Source organism: Diceros bicornis, chromosome 26, assembly GCF_020826845.1.
Source record: "Diceros bicornis minor isolate mBicDic1 chromosome 26, mDicBic1.mat.cur, whole genome shotgun sequence".
Classification (NCBI taxonomy): Eukaryota; Metazoa; Chordata; class Mammalia; order Perissodactyla; family Rhinocerotidae; genus Diceros; species Diceros bicornis.
This window is the reverse complement of record NC_080765.1, coordinates 4,755,183-4,769,758: the sequence shown is the minus strand read 5'-3', so window position 1 is coordinate 4,769,758 and position 14,576 is coordinate 4,755,183. Positions and strand designations below refer to the sequence as shown.

Genomic DNA, 14,576 nt, shown 5'->3' with positions numbered 1-14,576 from the left:
TTCAGACATAACCAGAAGCCCCTCTTGTTTGTCAGGGCTGTGGACTCTAGGAACTTCATGAATCAGGGGATGGAAAGATGGAAAACCGTCGAGCCTGACCGTGAACTCTCTCAGAACAGGCTCGACGTCGCAGTTATGTTTTCACCTCTGGTGCTTAGGTCAGGTCTTGGCATATAGTAGGCACTTAATAAGTATGTTATGAATGAATGAATGACTTTGATGTGTTTCTGCAGTAGAGGAAAGTGAGACCAGACTGATTATTTATCAAGGGTCACCCAGTTGGGTGGAGGTAAAACCAGACTCCTGCTTTCCTAACCCCAAACCAATACACAACCAGCCTCATACCACATTTCTGAAGGTTAGGTGTGACTGCCTGCCTAAAAGTACCTGGAACTTCGCATCCTCTCTCCCCTAGTCATCAGCTTCCTCTCTCCCGTCTGCATAAACCAACTCTGGCTCGAATGTCTGTCATCTATTCGGCAAGCATTAGTGTCGTCTTCTAGGGGCCTGGTTGATTCCACTTCTGCTCTCAAGGAGCTCACTCTAGCTGGCCATCAAAAAAAAAACCCACTTTTATTCTGGAGAATATCTAATATACACAAAATAGAGAGAGCAGTATAATGAAGCCCCATGATCATATCATCAACCTCAGCAATTATCGACTCATAACTAATATCGTTCTTTCCTCAAGCTACTTCCCACCTCCCCTGATATTTTTTTATATGATTTTTTTTTACTGATGTTTTAATAGTTTTTAACATTGTGAAATTTTGGGTTGTACATTTTTGTTTGTCCATCACCATATGTATGTCTCCCTTCACCCCCTGTGCCCCCCCCACCCCCATTGCCCCTGGTAATGATAATACAGTTTTCTCTGTCCATGTGTTGGTTTATATTCCACATATGAGTGAGATCATACAGTGTTTGTCTTTCTCCTTCTGGCTTATTTCACTTAACATAATACGCTCCAGGCCCATCCATGTTGTTGCAAATGGGACGATTTTGTCTTTTTTTATGGCTGAGTAGTATTCCATTGTATATGTATACCACATTTTCTTGATCCAGTCGTCAGTCGAGGGACACTTAGGTTGCTTCCACGTCTTGGCTATGGTGAATAATGCTGCAGTGAACACAGGGGTGCATAAGCCTCTTTGTTTTTGTTTTTGTTTTTTAACTTTTTGTTTATTGCAGTAACATTGGTTTATGACACTGTAAAAATTTCAGGTGTACATCGTTGTACTTCTATTTCTGCATGGACTACATCATGTTCACCACCCAAATACTAATTACAACCCATCACCACACACATGTACCGAATTATCCCTTTCACCCTCCTCCCTCCCCCCTTCCCCTCTGGTAACCACCAATCCAATCTCTGTCCCTATGTGTTTGTTTGTTGTTGTTATTATCTACTACTTAATGAAGGAAATCATACGGTATTTGACCTTCTCCCTCTGACTTATTTCACTTTGCATTATACCCTCAATGTCCATCCATGTTGTCACAAATGGCTGGATTTCATCGCTTCTTATGGCTGAGTAGTATTCCATTGTGTGTATATACCACAGTTTCTTTATCCGTTCGTCCCTTGATGGGCACTTAGGTTGCTTCCAAGTCTTGGCTATTGTGAATAACGCTGCAATGAACACAGGGGTGCATGTACCTTTACAAATTGGTGTTTTCAAGTTCTTTGGATAAATACCCAGCAGTGGGATGGCTGGATCATATGGTAGTTCTATCCTTGATTTTTTGAGGAATCTCCATACTGTTTTCCATAGTGACTGCACCAGTTTGCACTCCCACCAGCAGTGTATGAGAGTTTCCTTCTCTCCACATCCTCTCCAAAACACGTTGTTTCCTGTCTTGTTAATTATAGCCATTCTGATGGGCGTGAGGTGATATTTCATTGTAGTTTTGATTTGCATTTCCCTGATAGTTAGTGATTTTGAACATCTTTTCATGTGTCTGTTGGCCATCTGTATATCTTCTTTGGAGAAATGTCTGTTCAGGTCTTTTGCCCATTTTTTAATTGGGTTGGTAGTTTTTTTGTTGTTGAGATGCATGAGTTCTTTATATATTTTGGAGATTAAGCCCTTATCAGAAGTATGGTTTGCAAATATCTTCTTCCAGTTGTTAGGTTGTCTTTTCGTTTTGTTGATGGTTTCCTTTGCTGTGCAGAAGCTTTTTAGTTTGATGTAGTCCCATTTGTTTATTTTTTCTATTGTTTCTCTTGCCCAGTCAGACGTGGTGTTTGAAAAGATGTTGCTAAGACCGATGTCGAAGAGCGTACTGCCTATGTTTTCTTCTAGAAGTTTCAGTTTCGGGTCTTACATTCAAGTCTTTAATCCATTTGGAGTTAATTTTTGTGTATGGTGTAAGGTAAGGGTCTACATTCATTTTTTTGCATATGGCTATCCAGTTTTCCCAACACCATTTGTTGAAGAGACTTTCTTTTCCCCATTGTATGTTCTTGGCTCCTTTGTCAAAGATTAGCTGTCCATAGATGTGTGGGTTTATTTCTGGGCTTTCAATCCTATTCCATTGATCTGTGTGTCTGTTTTTGCGCCAGTACCATGCTGTTTTGGTTACTACAGCTTTGTAGTATATTTTGAAATCAGGGAGTGTGATACCTCCAGCTTTGTTCTTTTTTCTCAGGATTCCTTCAGCTATTCGGGGTCTTTTGTTGTTCCATATAAATTTTAGGATTCTTTGTTCTATTTCTGTGGAAAATGTTGTTGGAACTTTGATAGGGATTGCATTGAATCTATAGATGGCTTTAGGAAGTATGGACATTTTAACTATGTTAATTCTTCCAATCCAAGAGCACAGAATATCTTTCCATTTCTTTGTGTCTTCTTCAATTTCTTTCAGAAATGTTTTATAGTTTTCGGTGTACAGATCTTTCACCTCTTTGGTTAAGTTTATTCCTAGGTATTTTATTCTTTTTGTTGCAATTGTAAATGGGATGGTATTCTTAATTTCTCTTTCTGCTACTTCGTTGTTAGTGTACAGAAATGCAACTGACTTTTGTATGTTGATTTTGTATCCTGAAACTTTACCATATTCGTTTATTACTTCGAAAAGTTTTCTGGTGGATTCTTTAGGGTTTTCTATATATAAAATCATGTCATCTGCAAATAGTGACAGTTTCACTTCTTCCTTTCCAATTTGGATCCCTTTTATTTCTTTCTCTTGCCTGATTGCTCTGGCTAGGACTTCCAGTCCTATGTTAAATAGGAGTGGTGACAGTGGGCATCCTTGTCTGGTTCCTGTTCTTAGAGGGATAGCTTTCAGTTTTTCACCATTGAGGATGATATTAGCTGTGGGTTTCTCATATATGGTCTTTATTATGTTGAGGTACTTTCCTTCTATACCCATTTTATTCAGAGTTTTTATCATAAATGGATGCTGGATCTTGTCAAATGCTTTCTCTGCATCTATTGAGATGATCATGTGATTTTTATTCTTCATTTTATTAATGTGGTGTATCACGTTGATTGATTTGCGTATGTTAAACCATCCCTGCATCCCTGGAATAAATCCCACTTGATCATGGTGTATAATCTTTTTAACGTATTGTTGTATGTGATTTGCTAGTATTTTGTTGAGGATTTTTGCACCGATGTTCATTAGTGATATTGGCCTGTAATTTTCTTTTTTTGTGTTGTCCTTGTCTGGTTTTGGTATCAGGGTAATGTCAGCTTCGTAGAATGAGTTAGGGAGCTTTCCCCTCTCCTCAATTTTTGGAAGAGTTTGAGAAGGATAGGTATTCAGTCTTCTTTGAATGTTTGGTAGAATTCACCAGGGAAGCCGTCTGGTCCTGGACTTTTATTTTTGGGGAGGTTTGTGATTACTGTTTTGATCTCCTTACTGGTGATTGGTCTATTCAAATTCTCTACTTCTTCTTGATCCAGTTTTGGAAGGTTGTATGATTCTAAGAATTTATCCATTTCTTCCAGATTGTCGAATTGGTTGGCATATAGCTTTTCATAGTATTCTCTTATAATCTTTTGTATTTCTGAGGTGTCTGTTGTAACCTCTCCTCTTTCATTTCTGATTTTACTTATTTATGCCTTCTCTCTTTTTTTCTTGGTGAGTCTAGCTAAAGGTTTGTCAATTTTGTTGATCTTTTCAAAGAACCAGCTCTTGGTTTTATTAATTTTTTCTATTGTTTTTTTGGTCTCTATTTTATTTATTTCTGCTCTGATTTTTATTATTTCCCTTCTTCTACTGATTTTGGGCTTTGTTTGTTCTTCTTTTTCCAGTTCCTTTAGGTGCATTGTTAGATTGTTTATTTGAGATTTTTCTTGTTTGTTGAGATAGGCCTGTATCGCTATAAACTTCCCTCTTAGAACCGCTTTTGCTGTATCCCATAAATTCTGGCATGTCGTATTTTCATTTTCATTTGTCTCCAGGTATTTTTTGATTTCTTCTTTGATTTCATCGTTAACCCAGTCGTTGTTCAGTAGCATTTTGTTTAATCTCCACGTATTTGTGGCTTTTCTGATTTTCTTCCTATAGTTGATTTCTAGTTTCATACCGTTGTGGTCAGAAAAGATGCTTGGTATTATTTCAATCTTCTTAAATTTATGGAGACTTGTTTTGTGGCCTAATGTGTGATCAATCCTGGAGAATGTTCCATGTGCATTTGAAAAGAACGTGTATTCTTCGGTTTTTGGATGGAATGCTCTGTATATATCTACTAGGTCCATCTGTTCTAGCGTGTCATTTAAGGCCAATGTTTCCTTATTGATCTTCTGTTTGGATGATCTATCCGTTGGTGTAAGTGGAGTGTTCAAGTTCCCTACTATTATTGTGTTACTGTCTATTTCTGTTTTTATGTCTGTTAATAATTGCTTTATATATTTAGGTGCACCTACATTGGGGGCGTAGATATTTACAAGTGTTATATCCTCTTGTTGGATTGTTCCCTTGATCATTATGTAATGCCCTTGTCTCTTTTTACAGTTTTTGTTTTAAAGTCTATTTTGTCTGATATGAGTACTGCTACCCCAGCTTTCTTTTCATTGCCATTTGCGTGGAGTATCTTTTTCCATCCCTTCACTTTCAGTTTGTGAGTGTCTTTAGGTCTGAAGTGTGTCTCTTGTATGCAGCATATATATGGGTCTTGTTTTTTTATCCAGTCAGCCACTCTATGCCTTTTAATTGGAGCATTTAGTCCATTGACGTTTAAAGTAGCTATTGATAAGTATGTACTTACTGCCATTTTTTAACTTTTTTTTTTTTCTCAGTGTTTTAGTAGTCCTTCTCTGTTCCTTTCTTCTTCTATACAGAATTGATGGTCACTTTAGTTTGACCTCTGTCTGAAAGCTGTACTCTTTAACTCCCCTCCTCCCTCCTTTTATGTTTTTGATATCATATCTAACCTCTTTTTTGTGCATTTGTATCCATTACGTTCTAATCATGGAAATAGATAATTTTTCCTATTTGTGGTCTTCTCTTTTCCCCTTAAATCTTGTAGCACGGGTTTCTTGGTAACAAACTCCTTTAATTTTTGCTTATCTGGGAAATTTTTGATCTCTCCTTCCATTTTGAATGATAACCTTGCTGGGTAGAGTATTCTTGGCTGTAAGTTTTTTCCTTTTAGCACTTTAAATATATCGTGCCATTCTCTTCTAGCCTGTAAGGTTTCTGCTGAGAAGTCAGCTGATAGCATTATGGGGTTTCCTTTGTATGTAACTTGACATTCTCTTGCGGCTTTTAGGATGCTCTCTTTATCTTTAATTCTGGACATTTTGATTATGATGTGTCTTGGTATGGGCCTCTTTGGGTTTATCTTGTTTGGGGCTCTCTGTGATTCCTGGTGTGTCTGTTTCCTTCCTTAGGTTAGGGAAGTTTTCATCTATTATTTCTTGAAATAGGTTCTCTGCCCCCGTGTCTCACTCTTCTCCTTCCGGGACACATATAACACGGATGTTAGTGCGCTTGATGTTGTCCCAGAGGTCCCTTAGACTGTCCTCACTCTTTTTAATTCTTTTCTCTTTTAACTGTTCACCTTGGGTAATTTCTTCTAGTCTTTCGTCCAGCTCACAGATCCGTTCTTCTGTATCCTCTACTCTGCTTTTGAGTCCCTCTAATGAATTTTTCATTTCCCGTATTGTATTCTTCATTTCTGATTGGTTCTTTTTTATATCTTCTGTTTCTTTGTTGACATTCTCACTGAGTTCATCTATTCTTCTCCCCAGATCAGTGAGCATCCTTAACACTCTTAGTTTGAACTCTCTGTCAGGTAGGTTGCTCATTTCTGTTTCACTTAGTTCCTTTTCTGGGGTTTTGTCCTGTTCCCTTACTTGGAATGTATTCTTTTGCCTCCTCATTTTGCCTCTTTCCCTGTGCTTGTGTCTATGTATTAGGTAGGTCAACTACGTCTCCTGCTCTTGGATAGGTGATCTTATGTAAGTGATGCCTTAGGAGGCTTCCAGTGTGCTTCCCTCAGTTCTCAATGTTCCAGGGTTGACCCCTATGTGGGCTACGTGTGTCCTTCTGTTGTGGCCTGTTTGCTCTCCCTGTAGGCGCCCAGGGAGGCTGAGTTATGCTCCTGGCCAGCTCTTGTCATGCTCAGCTGCTTGTAGTTGTTGTGGGCCCTTCAGTCTCTTTATCAGGTGTGGGGAGCCCCAGCACAGTTGGCTGCAAGTTCTAATACCACATTTGTGTTGCAGTATTTCTTTTAAGTGAGTAGGCCCACAGCGTGGCAGGTTGTTAGGCTCAGGGCCTTACAATTGCTGTAAGCCTCTAGCCTGTTAGGTCTCTTGTCAGCTCTCTGAGGATTGCAGCTGGGTGGGGCTGGCCTCAGGCACAGGAGCACCCAATTGTTTCGGGCTTTGGAAGGTGGGGCAAACCTCCTATGTGGGTCTTTGAGAAGCACAAGTCTTCTGCAGCTGACAAGCCCTGCCGCCCACAGGTCCACACACACAGTCAACACAGTCCTGCCCCGTGTGAATGCCCTGACCTCCCCAAGCGGACCCAGTCTCTCCACGGCGGGAGCCCCACACACTCTACCACCGCCCCACACTCTCCACTTGCTCCTTGTGCACACCCTGCCCCGCTAAAGTGGGCTCAGTTGCCAGGCTGCAGAGAATCCAGTCACCAATCTATGCAGGCCCACAAGTTGCCTGAGGGCTTGTTGTTGGGTGGGGCCAGTCTCTAGGGTGGGCTGCCTGCCCTGGCTGAGCTGGATTAAATCGGTTCTCTAGCGGGTGGAGCAGACCCTGGGCTAGCAGGCCTCAGGGAGAACTCCAATGGCATCTGTGTCAGCACGCTCGCACCAGGCCACAACAATGGCCGCCGCTAATGTCCCAGTCCCTGGAGAGGTCTCACCCCTCACCAAGATGCACTCAGGGCTTATTAGGTGAGTCTCTTGTCACCAAAGCACTGTGCACCTTTCTTTCTGGTGATTTTAGGATGCTTTCTGAAACGGGTGAGTTTGTGTGCGGGCCCTTTAAGAGCCAGTTTTAGTTTCTTTGTGAACCAGCTTTTCTGGGGGTACTCGGCAATGCTTCAGTAGCAGGCAAAGTCAGATATTATGCCGCTGGTGTCGATTTTGCTGGGTCCACAAAATGCCCACAGTGCGGGGCACTCCCCGGCTCAGGGCCCCGCGCCTCCAGGGAGGGCTGCGTACCTGTGCGCTGCTCCCAGAGGCCGTGAAGCTGGCGGCTTGTGAAGGCGGCGTTTTTCCTCTCCAGAAGGGAGTCTCTGCCTCTTCCACCTCAGTTAGGATTGTCCGTTGTTGCAGGAGTTCCTCTTATCCAGTTTTCAGTTCTGTCTCAGGAGTAATTTTTCCATGAGTAGTTGTAAATGGGCTGTGTCTGCGGGAGGAGGTGAGTTCAGAGTCTGCTTACGCCGCCATCTTGACTCCGCCTCTCCTGCATAAGCCTCTTTGGCTTGTTGATTTCAGGTTCGTTGGATAGATTCCCAGTAGTGGGATGGCTGAGTCATAGGGCATCTCTATTTTTAATTCTTTGAGGAATCTCCATACTGTTTTCCATAGAGGCTGCACCAGTTTGCATTCCCACCAGCTGTGTATGAGGGTTCCTGTTTCTCCACATCCTCTCCAACATTTGTTGTTTTTTGTCTTGGTGATTCTCCCCTGATGTTTTGAAACAAATTTCAGACCTCATATCATTTCACTGGTATTTCAGTAAATTATTTTAATATCGTTATCACCTTGATATGCACTGAATTTTGCCTTCCCCTCAATTCAGTGTTGAAGCCCTAATCCCCAATGTGACTGTATTTGGAGATATGGCTTTTAGGAAGTAATTAAGGTTAAAGGAGGTCATAAGGGCAGGGCCAAAATCTGATAGGATTAGTAGTCTCATAAGAGGAAGAGACACCAGAAATCTCTCTCTCTCCGTGCACAGAGGAAAGACCGTGTGAGAAGGCAGAGAGAAGGCAGCCGTTACAAGCCAGGAAGAGAGCTCTCACCAGAAACTGAATCTGCTGGCACCTTGATCATGGACTTCTAGACTGCAGAGCTGTGAGAGAATAAATGTGTGTGGTTTCAGCCACCCAGTCTGTGGTATTTCATTATGGCAGCCTGAGCTGACTAAAACACACACCTAAAATAATTCCTCTCTCTCTCTCTCTCAGCTCACTTGCTCTGGGGAAGCCAGCTGCCTTGCCTTGAGAAACTCAGATGGCTCTGTGGAGAGCCCACTTGACAAAGAACCGAGGCCTCCATCCAACCGGGAACTGAGACCTGTCAACCACCACATAAGTGAACTTGAAAGTGGATCCTTCAGGCCCAGTCGAACCTTGAGATACTGGAGTCTGGGTCAACAGTTGACTGCAACCTGATAACCCTAGGCCAGAATCTCCCTGCTAAGCTCCTCTCGTAGAAACCATGTGATAACAAGTGTTTGTTGTTTTAAGCTGGTACGTTTGGGGGTGATTGGCTAGGCAGTAACAGGTAACTGATACAGGGGTTATGTATTTTAGATTTATTTTAATCTATAGGTTTCCCCTCCATCTCGCTCTCTTTGCAACTTATTTGGTGAAGAAACAAGATTGTTCGGCCTGGAAATGTGCTCACCATCTGGATTCTGCTGATTACACTCCACGATGTTGCTCACCGTGTCCCTCTGTCCTGTCTGTGCTGTAGGCTGGCATTGGTCTCCCTGTGCTGTGCAGTACGGTAGCCGTTAGCCCCGTGTGTCTGTTGGGCACCTGGAATGTGGCTGGCACAACTGGAGAACCGAGCTTTTTATTTAGTTTAATTTGAATTAATTTAAATTTTAAAATGGATAATTGATTCAGTTACTGGAAAACTTTTGAGTATGTTCAGAACAACTTTTTCAGTTGTGAATCTTATAACTCTAAATATGAGTCAAGGGCCGGCCCGGTGGTGTAACAGGTAAGTTGGCGTGTCCTGCTTCCTCGGCCTGGGGTTCGCTGGTTTGGATCCTGGGCCCGGACCTACTCACCACCATGCTGAGGCGGCATCCCATACAGAGGAGCTACAGCTCTACAACTGTGACACACAACTGTGTGCTGGGGCTTTGGGAACAAAAAAAAGAAAAAGAGGAAGATTGGCAGCAGATGTCAGCTCAGGGCCAATTTTCCTCAAAAAAACAAAACCCAAAAAAACAAAAAACAAGCGAAAAAAGAGATAAATATGTGTCAAATATTTCCAATGGATGTTTAGCATCTAAATTGAAATGTGTTCTAAGCGTAAAATACAAACGATTTCAAAGACATAGTCCAAAAAGAAAGTATGTAAAATATCTCATTACTATTTTTATATTGATTACATATTGAAACAATATTTTGGACATATTGGGCCAAATAAAACATATTATTAAAATTAATTCCACCGGTTTCTTTTTACATTTTTAAAGTGGTTACTACTAGAAAAGTTTAAATTATAAAGTGGCTCACCTTGAATGTCTTGCTGAGAGTCAGGTTGCATTTTTTTGGAAAGACTGTTTCATAGGTGGCGTGGCATTCTTCCATCAAAGGCTCAAATCTGGTTGTCTTGTTAAAATCTTGTCAGACATTGATGTTCAAGACTTAAATCCAATCCATTATTGGGGATTGCAAAATGGTGATATTCTTATTCTGTTTATTTATTTTATTTATTTTAAAGCTTCAGTGCATGGCTGTGTATCCTAGTTGTTAGTTTAGTAGTTCTCTGTGTGAGCCGCCGCCACTGTATGACAACTGACAGACAGGTGGTGTGATTCCACACCCGTGCGCGGCGGTGAGAGCACTGAATCTTAACCACTAGATCATCAGGGCTGGCTCTTTTTTTTTTAACCAGCGGAAATATGCCTATAGAAGGAAACTTGTTCTCTTCTACTATGATTACCCTGAAGCATAGTTTGTGGAGGAAGGACAGGACAAATTGCTTAAAGTTTTCCCTTTATTTGCTTTTTTTTGTGTGTGAGGAAGATCAGCCCTGAGCTAACATCCATGCCAATCCTCCTCTTTTTGCTGAGGAAGAGGCTAACATCCGTGCCCATCTTCTTCCACTTTATATGGGATGCCGCCACAGCATGGCCTGACAAGCGATGCGTCGGTGCCGGCGTGGGATCTGAACCCCAGGCGGTCAGCAGCGAGCGCGCGCACTTAACCGCTACGCCACGGGGCCGGCCCCTCCCTTCATTTGTTAATTTTCAAAGTAATGAGTTGGTTCCTCAGCATCCTTCAATGGTGATTAAGTATTACTTTTAGAACCATTATGAACTCATGGATTTTAAACATGTTTAATGGGGTGTAATCCAATGCAGTTATTCTCCTTCTTGATGCTGTTTTGATAAATTGGTGTCTTAAAGAGACACAGAAGGGTCGTGATAGATCTTTAGGAAAAGCTACAGAGATGCAGAGGAGGGATGCCCTGGACCAGCCTGGCAGGTTGGCAGGTCAAAAGAGGTGTCCTGGAAGTGAGACCTGAACTGAGTCTTAAAAATTCCCCTCCCGATGATAAAGAAGGGCAGGGTCCCTCCAGCGGGAGGGGCAGTCTGCGCAAAGCCCAGAGCTGAGAAACAGCCTGCTTTCAAGAATAAGCGGTTCTGGGTTGCATCCATCCTGTAGTCAGGGGCTGGCCAACCAGGGGAGAGTTTTAGGCAGGAGAGTGACAGGTTTGCCTTGTGAATAGAGGCAGCCCTCTGGTGGCCACATGGAGGATGGCAGGGAGGGAAGAAGCCCTGAGAGGAGGCAAGAAGCTGAGCCCATAAGGCTTCTTTAGCTCATATATTTGTAAGTCAGACTATTCCAGATCAGGAGGAGAAATTGCACAGTGTTGGGGCTTATTATCCCGCTACACGGGAGGAGAAATGGTACAGGGAAGCCCCTTAACGGCTCTGCACTATGGGGCCCAGGCCTCTTGAAAATAGAATAGATCCTTCAGGACCGTCTAGTGATCAATCTCTGTGCACCTGGCTCGTGTCCTTCCTCAAAGAGAAGATTCCATGGTGAATGCTTGTCACCACCCAACATGGAGCATCCTTTTTCTTTTTTTTTTTTTTTTCGGTGAGGAAGATTAGCCCTGAGCTAACATCTGTCACCAGTCCTCCTCTCTTTTGCTGAGGAAGCTTGGCCCTGGGCTAATATCCATGCCCATCTTACTCTACTTTATATGTGGGGCGCCTGCCACAGCATGGCTTGATAAGCAGTGCGTATGTCCGCGCCTAGGATCCGAACCTGTGAACCCGGGGCTGCTGAAGAGGAGCGCACGAACTTAACCACTACACCACGGGGCCTGCCCCATGGAGCATCCTTTTTCTAATTTGCCCAAAGACCCACCTCTGGATGGATGCAGCCCCCAGGAACAAGCAGACAGTACTTTTGTGTAAATTTTTTAAAAGGTACCTATTGTGAGTTGAATTGTATCCTCCAAAAAGATGCATTGACGTCCTAACCCCTAGCACCTGTAAAAGTGACCTTATTTGAAAGTAAGTTCTTCGCAGATGTAATCAAGTTAAGATCAGGTCATACTTAATAAGAGTGGGCCCTAACCAAACATGACTGGTGTCCTATAAGAAGAGGGACATTTGGACACAGACATGGAGGGAGAAGGCCATGTGATAACAGAAGCAAAGATTAGGGTGATGCAGTTGTAAACCAAGGGCTGATGGCCACCACCAGGAGCTAGAAGACAGAAGGAAGGATTTCTCTCGTACAGGTTTCAGAGGGAGCATGGCCCTGCTGACGCCTTGATTTTGGCCTCCAAACTGTGATATAACAAATTTTTGTTGTTTTACGTCACCAGGTGAGTGGTACTTTGTTACGGCAACCCTAGGAAGCTAATACGGCACCCTTTCTTCCCATGATGGATGCAGCCCCATGTCTGGCTCTGTGAAGGGAACCCTTCTTCATTCCCATCCCCAGCTGGGCATCCTAGCACAGAGCACAACCTGTGCTACGTGAGCCTGCCAAGGTTTACACCAAATAAGTGCTGAATACAGGAAGCCATGCTGTGCCTTGATGGTGGGAGTTCCAAGGATGCTGGGCAGAACTCTAGTTACGAAGCAGAGCCGAGTTAGAGACGGGTGGGAAGCTGGGTTGGGCTCTGTCTCTGGGCTACTTCAAATGCTGTGCTGAGGAGTTTCTACCCTCTAGCAATGAGGATCCAGTGACAGTGAGTAGGGACAGTGACATGATGACAACAGTGTTTTAGGAAGAGCATCGTGACAGTATGAGAAAGCATTATATGGGAGATGAGAGGCAAGACCTCTGATCTCTGAGGAGAGGTCCCAGAGGGATGGGGGCATGGAGGAAGAGAAGAAGCTGACAACCACTCGGAAGGAAGACAGCAGAGGCCAGGAAGTCTGACTGGGGTTCTGGAAGGCGGAGAGAGAGGAAGGAGGCAAAGGTGACTCTGGCATCTCCAGCGTGCAAATGGGGAATGGTAATTACCTCTGGGGGCAGCAGGCAGTTCAGGATACGGAGCTCACTAGATACGCAGATGCCGTGTACTGCCTGTAGAAGGGTTGACTTTTCAGGGCCGGAGGGATGAGCAGGGGAGGAAGACCCACGGGCTAGAGCTCGGGAGGAAGGACCAGTAGAAGTACAAGAGAGGAGACTGCTGGGGTCCCAAAGCACGTTAGGGTCTGCATAAGTGGTGGCCGAATGGCACCAGGCACAGGGCTCAAGCCTGAGCCCTGCGGGATTCTCTGTCCGGGTCTGGAGCTTCCAGAACAACTGCCGTGGTGCCCTAACATCCCGCAGCCACGGCCTGCTGGGTCAACTCCTCTCCTGCTTCTGAAGTTCTGGCCTCTCTCCTCTTTCTCCAAAAAGGCTTCCAGAAGTTTCCCCCAGCTCCATTGAGGATGAGTGGGCACCCACCCAGGACAGCAACCCAAGGGTGGAGAGTGGTGGCAAGCTGGAGGGTGACAGTTTTCCTCAACCTAAACACAAAGACATCTGTGCATCTGTCCCTGGAGCTTCAGTGCATCTCGTTCACTTCTCAGAAGAACCCAGTGCATGTTCAGTCCATGAAAATGCGAGCTGTGCCCTTGTGATCTGTGCTCCTGTCTGTGTTGTGTTTTAATAAAAACTTAAAAAAAAAAAACCTCTCTAAAGTAGTTGGTCCCATGTTACCAGGGGGAAACTGAGGCTTGGAAAGGTTAGATGACTTGGCCAAGGTCATGGTCGGTAGCTAGGATTCAAAGCCAGGTCTGTGGAGCTCAGAGACAGTGCTCTTCCCCCTCTGCCTGCACAGTGGCCCCTCCTCCCTGCTGTTCCCCTGCTGAGATGGCTCAGGGACCACTTAGGGTCCGCAAACCCAGCTTCTGGGTCAAGCCTCCCCTTGAAATAGGTGCCTTCCAACTCACTGTCCTATTTCTGTTCCCAGTAAATGGCCATTGTCACAGCACTGGAGTGGCTGTGCAGCATACTTTTCCTTGAGGACCTAGGACCTGGAGGCTGGAACAGGAAGGGACAGGATGCTGCTCTGAGGCCTGGGCTCCAGCTCCTCTTGCTTGGAGTCTTGATTCCTATTAGGGCCTGCAGTGTTGATCAGGGTCAGATCCTGACACCCATTAGCCAAGCTCAACCCATTGGCCAAGTTGAAGGTTGACTTTGGGGGATCTAGTTCCAAGTTGGACCCCATATCCTGAACAGATTGGTGGTAGGTGTGTGACATGGACCTGCCATCTGGACTCTCCACTCTTCTCCATACGAGGCTCCAGCCCCTCAGACCAAGTCTCACTCAAGACTAATGCCTAATGAGGGAGGGCTAGAAATCCAGATAACAGGAGGAAATTGGGGACCAGAGGACCTGTACCCTCAGCGAGGTTGAGATCAGAGCATGGCAGCAGAGGTCACCTGGGGAGGCTCAGGAAAGGGTGGGAGGCGTGGCAGGGCCCCCTGAAGCCTATAGCTTCCTCCCAGTCTGGGCTGGTTTCTTGGGAAGGGTTGCACACTCAGAAGAAGGTTCATAGTGGGGGGGGGGGGTTGCCTTTGGCCTGTCACAGTGGACAGGAAGGATTCCAAACCGGCATGAGGCACAGAGAAGTAGTACTCACCTCGCTGAAGCGGACCCTGGAGGGATATTAATGGGGGACATACCTGTCATTGTCCAGCAGTGTCGTTTCCAGCTGCCTCTGTTACCGCCC

At 44.4% G+C, this 14,576-nt stretch overlaps 1 long non-coding RNA gene across 2 annotated transcripts; it reads left to right on the top strand.

Annotated features, from left to right (window-relative positions):
- Positions 1–7,149: 7,149 nt before the first annotated feature.
- Positions 7,150–13,493, top strand: LOC131422132 (uncharacterized). 2 transcript variants are annotated; one of them, XR_009224034.1, is made up of 4 exons: positions 7,150–7,369; positions 8,382–8,511; positions 8,611–12,229; positions 13,258–13,493. It is a non-coding gene; the product is annotated as an uncharacterized LOC131422132 (long non-coding RNA). The 2 variants fall into 2 exon arrangements; XR_009224033.1 differs by lacking the exon at positions 13,258–13,493 and having other exon boundaries at positions 7,157–7,369; positions 8,611–13,251.
- Positions 13,494–14,576: the final 1,083 nt, after the last annotated feature.